Source organism: Coenobita brevimanus, chromosome 50, assembly GCF_032717465.1.
Source record: "Coenobita brevimanus isolate Jiangsu-jjx chromosome 50, ASM3271746v2, whole genome shotgun sequence".
NCBI lineage: Eukaryota > Metazoa > Arthropoda > Malacostraca > Decapoda > Coenobitidae > Coenobita > Coenobita brevimanus.
Window position 1 is genome coordinate 23,946,098 of NC_137003.1, and position 9,693 is coordinate 23,955,790.

Here is a 9,693-nt window from a genome sequence, read left to right on the forward strand (position 1 = left end):
ATATATATATATATATATATATATATATATATACAGAGTATACTCACACACATAATTTACTACAATGTGTGGCAAAATTAAAGAGTTACGGGTGTTGGAATTATAATTTTTACTGGAGTATACTGTAACATCAGACGAGCAGGGCAGTACTCCCAAGGTGGATGGAAAGCTGATGACAGGGAGAGCTGGAGGTCCCGTTTTTATCAGCCTTCGGGGCTAGTTCTTGACTATCCCCCGTTGCTGATCTTATTCAGTGTTTCAGTAACACAGAGAGTAGGCCAGCATGCTCTCCTGTACAACTTTCTCTAATTGTCAACACCAAACTATTGCACATTGCATACTACACGTCCTCTTAAAAAAAAAAAAAAAAAAAAAATGGCGGCTAATAACCAAGCCTCGCAGTCCCAAGTGTAGTGGACCATAAATGCCCCTACCATCCGCCCCTCTACCGGTGACAACACAGTAAGCTGCCTCGAACCACTGTCTGACTCACTTTTTCCTAATTTCTGCAACATTCGCGGCCTTTCCTCTAACTTTCCTTCTGTTGAACACCACTTCTTCTCTAAAACTCACCTTTCCTTTTTAACTGAGACTCAGCTTTCTGAGGCAACTGATAGCAAACCCATTTCTGTATCCTCCTACTTTCTCTATACTCATTTCAAAGCCAAAATTGGCTGTTGTGTATATGTACACAATGACTTATCTTGCTCTCACTTCAGAATTCTCTACTTTCTGGCTTCGGCTTTCTAGTAATTCTCAGACTAAGTATATCTGTACTGTTTACTTATCCCCTAATTCTACTGACTATGAAAAATTCTTTAACTATCTTACTTCTATGATGCAACACATCCAATCCATTTCTCTTTACTCTGAATTCTCCATTCTAGGAGATTGCAGTTTTCACCACCACCTTTGGCTCTCCTTTCCTTGCACTGATTCACCTGGTAAACAAGCCTACATCTTTTCTATCCTTAATAACCTAGTACAGCTTGTACAGAATCTTACCCATATCCCTGACTGCCTTCGAGAGTGTTCCAACATACTTGACCTCTTCCTTATAACTAATCCTTCTGCTTACACTGTTAATGTATCTTCTCCATTGGGCTCCTCCGATCCCATCCTCATTACCTTAACATGTCCTACAACCCGAATACAGCCTGTGGACCCTCCAAAGAAACACCGTTTGTGGCACTAAGGAGCTACTGATTGGGAGGCCCTCAGGCAATACATCTTTGATTTTGACTGGAATAATTATTGCTTCTGTTGCCCGGGAGCTATCTGAGTGGGCCTTGTGCAATACGGAGGTTATTCTCTCTGGCATGGAAGCATATATTCCTCTTTCATATCCTTTGACTAATGCAAAAAGCCTTGGTATAATCACTCTTGTTTTAATGCTGTCCACAACAAGGAGAAGGCCTATAAAATGTAGTGGAGCCAACCGACTCCTGAATCACACCTTTTTTATGTTTCTGCCCGGAATCGTGTTAATCTGTTCTTTGTTCTTTGAAAAATAATTTCATCCATAGTAATTGCTCTCAACTCTCGAAATCGAATTCTTCTCTCTTCTTCTGGCTCCTTGCCAGAAACCTTTCTGAGAACTTTACCTCATCATTCTTCCCTCCTATTTTCTACTCTAATGGCTCTGTAGCTTTTTCTTCTACTGATAAAGCAGATCTCTTTGCTCAGACTTTCTCCTCCAGTTTGACATTAGACGATTCCTGCGCTGTTCCTCCATCGCTTACCCCCTCTGACTTCCTCACGGCTGACATTACAATTTCTTCAGCTGGTGTATTCTCTGCCATTACTGGTCTCAATATGTATAAGGCATATGAGCCTGATGGGGTCTTTCCTGTTGTCCTCAAGAACTGTGCTTCTGTGCTTACACCCTGCCTAGGTTAACTCTTTCGCCTTTGTATATCAACTTTTACCCTGCCTTCTTGCTGGAAGCTTGTTCTCATTCAGCCAGTCCCAAAGATGAGTGACCATTCCCAACCCTCTAACTATCGCCCAGTTGCTTTAACATCCTGTGTCTCAAAGGTTTTCGAGTCTATTCTTAGCAGAAAAATTTTAAAGCATCTTTCCTTTCACAACCTTCTTTCTGATCGTCAGTATGAGTTCCGTCAGGGACGCTTTACTAGCGATCTACTCACCTACCTTTCAGACTCCTGGTCATTCTCCTTTCGGGACTTTGTCCAAAGCTTTACTGTTGCACTTGACATCTCAAGGGCTTTTGATCGAGTCTGGTATAAATCTTTAATTTCCAATCTATCCTCTTACAGTCTCTATCTTTCTATCTGTGCTTTCATCTATAGCTTCTTTTCTGGTCATTCTATACGTGCTTCTTCTCGTAGATCTATCAATGCTGGTGTTCCTCAGGGCTATGTCCTATCATCAGCTCACTTCCTTTTATTGATCAGCGACCTTCTAAGCTGTACAACTAATCCTATCCATTCATACGCTGATGATTCCACCATCCACCTTTCAATTCGTTTTCCTCAACGTCCATCTCAGCAGTAACTTTAACAAGCAAGAGATGAGGCTATGTCACACCTAATGTCTGCTATGGCTCGCATCATTGACTAGGGTAAAAGTAATCTTGTTTTAAATGCATCAAAAACTCGGTTCTTACACCTATCAATCCGACTAAATCTTCCGCGGGAGTACGCAATAATGTTTAATAATATCCAGCTCAATCCTGCATCGTTCTAAAATCTACTTGGCGTTTCATGCACTCGGGATTCATCTTGGAAAGGTCATACTACCTCTCTTGTAAAATCTGCCTCCAAGAGATTAGATGTTCTAAGCGGACTCCGTACTTTCTTTACCCCTGCCCAGTTGTTGACTTTTTACACGGGTTATATTTTACCCCGTGTAGAGTACAACTCTCATGTGTGGAGAGGCTCCCCACATACAGCTCTTCTCAGTAGGGTGGAGTTAAAGGCTTTTTGTCTCATCAACTCTCCTCCTCTTACTGGCTCCCTGCAACCTCTGTCTCTTCACAGAGAAGAATAACACAATCATAATTGTCACAGTTACCAACAAAGGAAATATTGGAAGTAATCATAGAATGGTGGGTTGCAAAGCCAGGGTCAATATCAGAAGTAAATGAAAAATGAACAAAAATAAAAAAATATGTCCTATAAAAGCAGTCAAAAGCAAAATAGCCTAACAGTTAGCAATACGGAACAGATTTCAGGGTCTAAGTTAGGTTGAGTGTGACATTGATGAGTTGAATGGTAGACTAACAAAACTGCTAAAAGAATCAGCGGAGATAGTAGGAAAAGTTAATACAACCAAAGCCAACAAGTATTATAAAATGACTCTCGAGCTCATGAAAAGAAGAAAGGAAATGAAAGAAAAAAAGAGTTGATATAGCTAGAATGAAATTAAATAAATTTATCAACAGGAGACAGAGAGAAGAAAAAGGAAAGAGAAACATGGACCAGCTCAAAGAAACCATCAAAATAGGAAAAAGTCTGAAACAGGTCCGAAGTAAAATGGCACTAGCAAAGCAACGAAATATATCACTGAAAGACAAAGAAGGTGAGGGCTTTTAATGCAGTGATAGGATTGTGAAAAGAGTTGAAGAAATTTACAAAGTACGTATGCATCAAAGAAAATAGTACTAATTGCTAACGTTGCAGTTGATACATGTGAAAAGTCTGAGGTAACACCACAACGAAGTAAACATTTCTCTTTAAAAGTATGAGAAGAAGAAAGCCCTCAGAAGATGGAATAGTAGCAGATTTACTGTCGGATGCAAGAGTAGAAGTACAAAACAGGCTCGCCCACTTATTTACTCAGTGTATAAAGAAGAAAATTCTCAAAGCATGGTGTAATGTAAATAGTTATGTTGCTTAGAAAAAGAGCGACTCAATGGACCTTTTAACTGTGGTCCCATTCTCTTATTACCGGTTACTTATAAATTTTTCGTTAAAGTCCTTACGAACAAACTAATAAATATGGATGAAAATCAACCTCATGAACAGGCAGGATTAGGAGGCAGGTATTCGACTACTGATCATTGCACGCAATGAATCAGTTAAAATGAGAAAGCTACAAAATATAATAAGCCAATATGCCTAGGTTTCGTTTAATTGTGAAAAGGGTTTCGACTTAGTGGAGCACATAACAATAACTAATCCACTGTTGGAACATGCAATACATGAGAATTCTGAAAAACTGCTCAAAAATATATATAGAGAGAGAAGTGCATGAATTTAATAACAGAGTCAGATAAAATTAAGATTAATAAGGGGGTGCGTCAGGAAGATACAGTTTCACCAAAATTATTTGCAGTATGCCTAGAAAGTATTTTAAGGAAGCTAGACTGGGAGAACAAAGGAGTAAACGTAGATGGAGAAAACAAACCATTTAAGATTTGCAGATGACACTGTCCTAATCTCAGAAACAGCAGAGACATTGCATGAAATGTTAAATGGCCTAAATAGGCAATGTCTCAAAATAGGGCTAAAGATGAGCGGAAGTAAAACTAAAATAATGTTTAATTCAAATACACCAAAGAGCTTCAACAGAATAATCGAAGATATTCTTGAAGAAGTCAAGGAGTACATTTACCTGGAGCAAATACTTAAACTAACGAAAGACCAAGATTGCGGAATTAAAAGATGCGTTACAGTTTGATGGAAAGTTTTCAGTAACCACAGAGACATCACGAAAAACAGATTGCCAGTTGTAGTGCCACACATTTGATATTCATGTATGTGTTTAGAATTACTGTAATTTTAAGTTAGATAGGGTGTAACCTGAATATTAATTTATAAGTTCCTACCCTAAGTAGTAATTCATATGTTAATGATTAATGTAGAGTTAGCTTTATTTTTTATATGTATCTCTGTATCTATGCAGTGGGTGATGTAATTGTGGATGTTGAGCTATGGGAATTCCTCAATCAAGTTGAGTAACGAATAACATGCACGCAGCTTGTCCCCTTCCTTTGTGCGTCGTTGTTGGGCGCCGAGTTTAAACCTTAAATAGAATAATGATGAATATACAATTCTTTCCGTAACCTAGTTGTGAAATGTTTGCTAATGAAGCTGCTAGAACCCAAATATGTAAGATTAGCAGTCCAACAGGCCTAAATAATGTCATTTGTGAGGATTTAAAGACCCGTTTATCTTGGCCGTCACTAGATGGCATGAGCTGCTCTTAGATTCAAATTGAAATAGTGGTAGAATCAGTATCTAAATTAAGTAAGGAATAAATCCCAAATTTTCCCCAATTCAATCAAAAGTCTTGGCGTCATGGGTACACTGCTAAATAAATTGTAAAGAGAATTGAAACCCACCATATTTCAAAAACACCATCTCATTTGACTAAGCAGTGGCTGCCCAACGTAGTCACTCGAGCCCCAGATGTCGTATCTAATGGACGTTTGTTCAGGTGAGCCGTCCATATTTCTTCTTCCTCCCCCTCTTTTTCTTTGTTTAATCTTTACTTGTTATGGACTATATGAAGTAATATTGTTGAGAGTTTAACGTAGTCACTCGAGCCCCAGACGTCGTATCTAATGGACGTCTGTTCAGTCCACAGACGCCGGCGACGTCAGTGTGAGCACGACGTTTTTCCCATAGTATTGTCCAAGGACTTGAGCATACACACATTACACTATCCATGAATTATTATTATATAAACCAAATGTATTAGTATTATTGATCTAGCAAGTAAACTTTATTTTGTAAATAAGAAATAGAAATTTGGAAGTGATGTAATCTGGTAACGGAAGAGTGAAATTTCAAAACCATTAACCGTTTTCTTTCTTGTAACTAAGGAAGTTAGGAGCGTGGAAGGGAACTTAGTGACTGTGAACAATGATGTAATTTTGAAATGAACCTCGAGGCTAAACAAGCCCGAGTGATTGTGTATTCTTGGGGATTATACAATGTTTGAATAGTACCTCGAGGCTAAACAAGCCCGGGTGATCACGAATTCTTAGTGATTATGTTTCTTTTCTGTATTATTCCTCGAGGCTAGACAAGCCCGAGTGATTATGTATTTCTAGTGATTATATAGCAATGATGATTATGAACTGTAAATAGTACTGAATTGATATTGGATTCTAGAAAATTACATGATGAGAATATATTATATGGCTGAAAATGAACACAAGTAATCATTCTTATTGGTTCGAGGCTATGCCAGCCCGAACAGGTAACCCATGCTCGTAAAAAGGTCCCTGGCTTGAGGCTATTGTTGAGCCCAAGAGTAACTGCCAAAAAGAAAGTAAAGTACAATAACCTCATAAATCGTTGGTATGTATCAAATTGTTTCGTCTGGTAATAATGTTAGAGGAAAGATCATCCAAAACCTTGGTAACATGTACAATCTTCTCTCATACTAAAAAGGGTCATGTAATTAAAAAATGTTTTGTGGAAACTAGCATCAAGTTATTAAAGTAAAGTATATATCATTTTCTTTTATTGGTGTACCTAATCAAGGAAATTATGTCCTCAAGCCAAATTCACTCCCCTTCCAATTCAAGATTCCTTCGCTGAGGGAACGACGACCACCTGTGGTACTGACTAAATCTAAGCTCGGCCAAAAACTACAAACGCTACCACAATATTTCTTAAAATTACTATAAACTCTTATACTAAGTCGAGTACCACTTGTATTATCCATGGATGAGTTGATCCGTACTCACAACAGGTAAGAATATAAATATCCGTCATTACACTGATTGAAGAATACCGGTGGGGATAAAAATTTTAATCATTACACAGTAAGTATGAAACGAAAAGTATATAACGAATGTATAATCCCAGCTATGACGTACGGTTGTGAGACCTGGAAACCGACAAAATCAAAGGAAAATCTACACATTCGTTCTCAACGAGCAATGGAAAGGTCACTGTTGGAAATACCTTAAAGAGACAGGAAAAGTTCAGCTTTGGTGCGAGAGAGCAGACTGAAGTCAAAGACACTATGGAAGTTATAAAAGAACACAAATGGAGGTATGCAAGTCATGTGCCAAGAATAAAGGATAACCAATAAAGCTAGAGACAAACTGATTGGACTCCAATAAATCGTAAGCTTAGCCAAAAAAGGCTAGACAGGAATTGGAGAAATGAGACTGTGAAGTTTGCAGGCAAAACGTAGCAGAGACTGCCTTAGTCAAGGAATTCCTGGAAAAGGATGGGGGAGGCCTTTGCTCAGCAGTTGACTTCCAATGACTGATGATGATGATTATATACCGTATACTATATATATCTATCTAAATACATATATATATATATATATATATATATATATATATATATATATATATATATATATATATATATATATATGGGAATTATGCGTTTGAAATATGCTCATATGATCAAAGAGATGTGGATTATAGAAACACATTAAGTTATTGACGCAAAAAAATGTAATGAATTTAATCAGCCGTCAATGGTGAGTGTGGAAAACTCTGAATATGGATCACTTCAAAGTTTATATCACATGACTCTCACCTTCAGGCCTGCCTTTCATGCCTCAGTTAGTCTACCGAGTACATTACGGAATGGAGAAAGAAGACCTTGATTTGGGAATGCAGGAGATGCTCGAGCGATATAACTTGTAGAGAAGTTATGTTAATGAAAATTGCATGACCATAATGCGAGCACAAGGAGTAGTTTTTGGCTTCCAATTTTAAGATGCAAAAACACTGAGGGATTGGCAGTGAATAATAATTAAAAAAAAAAAAAAGTTATCGCCTTCAGTGTTTGGTTAAAAATGTAGATTACTAAGCCATATTATCAGTTTTTGTCGAGTGAAGACAAATGAGTTAACGTTATCACTTGAATAATATAAAGAAAAGCACTGTTGCATAAACGGCGGCGTTGTCCAAACAATAATGGAGTAGATAAAAAAAAAAAAAAACGATTTTCAACCTCCTCCTAGGTGGACAATAAATCTTCAAATTTCTTGAGGCTCCCTAATGACGAGTAAGATCGACTGACATTTGCCACATACACAGAAATATGTCGGCCTCCATTATTTAACAGTAAAAACGTCGAGGTATTAGGGTTTCTTCAAAACTGCAGTTTCTGGTGAAAAATAGGGATTTTTTTTTTTTTTTTTTTTTTTTTTTACAAAATACTACCTTTTTGTTGGTAAGGAAGAATCAAAATTAATGACGATGACATCGTTCATGGAGAATATCCAGTGTGCTGCAAGGAGATCTAGAACATTTTGCTTAGTCACCCGAGTTACCACCAGCATCTTTGTTGACTGCTTCAAGAGGCGACCAGTGAGGGATAGTTCAGCAAAGGCAGTGAGGAAGGTTGGGTCGTCACTCACCACCACCACCGTCACACACCATGACACCTGCTGTACCTGGTAATGTCATCGCCCTATATGTTATCTTAGTCACGTACCCCTACGGAGTAATGTTATGTTACCTACTCGCTTCAGCAGTACTGTAATGTGAGATGACACACTTGCCTTAGCAATTTTGTTAGACTCTCATACCTATACTTCAACAATAATGCAAGATAACAAACCCACCTCAGCAGTAATGCAACAGACAAACCCGCCTCAGCAGTAATGCAAAAACGACCTACCCACCTTAGCAGCAATAAATGACAGTGGCCTACCTGGCGAGCCTGGGAAACTGCCTGGGAAAGTTGCGCCTGCGTCACGTTAACGTCCTGGCCATCCACACCCACTGCGAATGCAGCCACTCCCATTCCAACATTGTCTATCTGCCCAAAGACATTGGTTATCAGATATGAAAAATAACAGTTAATTCAGTTAACCACACTTCAATTGTTGTACACACACAGTCACTTGGCTCCAGCATGAGTACATTGCCAGCAGCAATTTAAATGAAAATACCCATGATTTATCGTAATGCCTGTAATTTGTTTGCCTAACGTTGTTTGTGTTGCTATACAATAGTTTCGTATTTTCATACTTTTCCTCTTATTCCTGCCTTATTTTGGTATTGTGTACTTGACCAGTTTTCCATAATTTCGCGCTTCACAGCAAGTCATTGCCTTGACCTTGCACCACTCACTTCAGAGCTAACCTGTACGTACTCTATCTGGGGCAGCTTTGTGTATGTTGGTACCATTTTAGCAGTAAAAGTGGGTCTCTTACATCATAGTAGTACGATTCTTTATTTTTAATTGGAAGGAAAATAGGAATCAGTTGATTTTATTTTCTCTTTCAAATAACCAATCATCAAGGGTTGGCCTGCATTTCTGCTTCCTGTTACTCATATCTTGTTGTTTCCTTTACACTTATCTAAGTACAGCATCCTGCATTTGCTATATAATACTAATTTATTCAAAAACTTTCGTAGGAGTTCACCTTCAAACATAAGATTTTATAGTATTTCTTATTTGAACTTACAAAAAAACATACGATTTTAATAAAATCCCAAATTATATCTTGTTGTTAAGCATCTCTGACGGTATTACAGGTATTAGTGAAAGGGTTAATGCTGTCTAAGCACTCAGCTATAGCTCCACCTTGCAAAGAAAGTGTTAAGAAAAGAAAAATATTAACCTCTAGATCAAAAGGAAAAATTATATTCCAACAACCCTCCTCCCAAACTGGTAAACACTCAGACACATAGTATGATACTGGATATTTCGTCTTGGTGATTTCGCTCCTGGATATTTCGTCTCAGTGATTTCGCTCCTGGATATTGCGTCTCGGTGATTCCACTCCAACAATAAT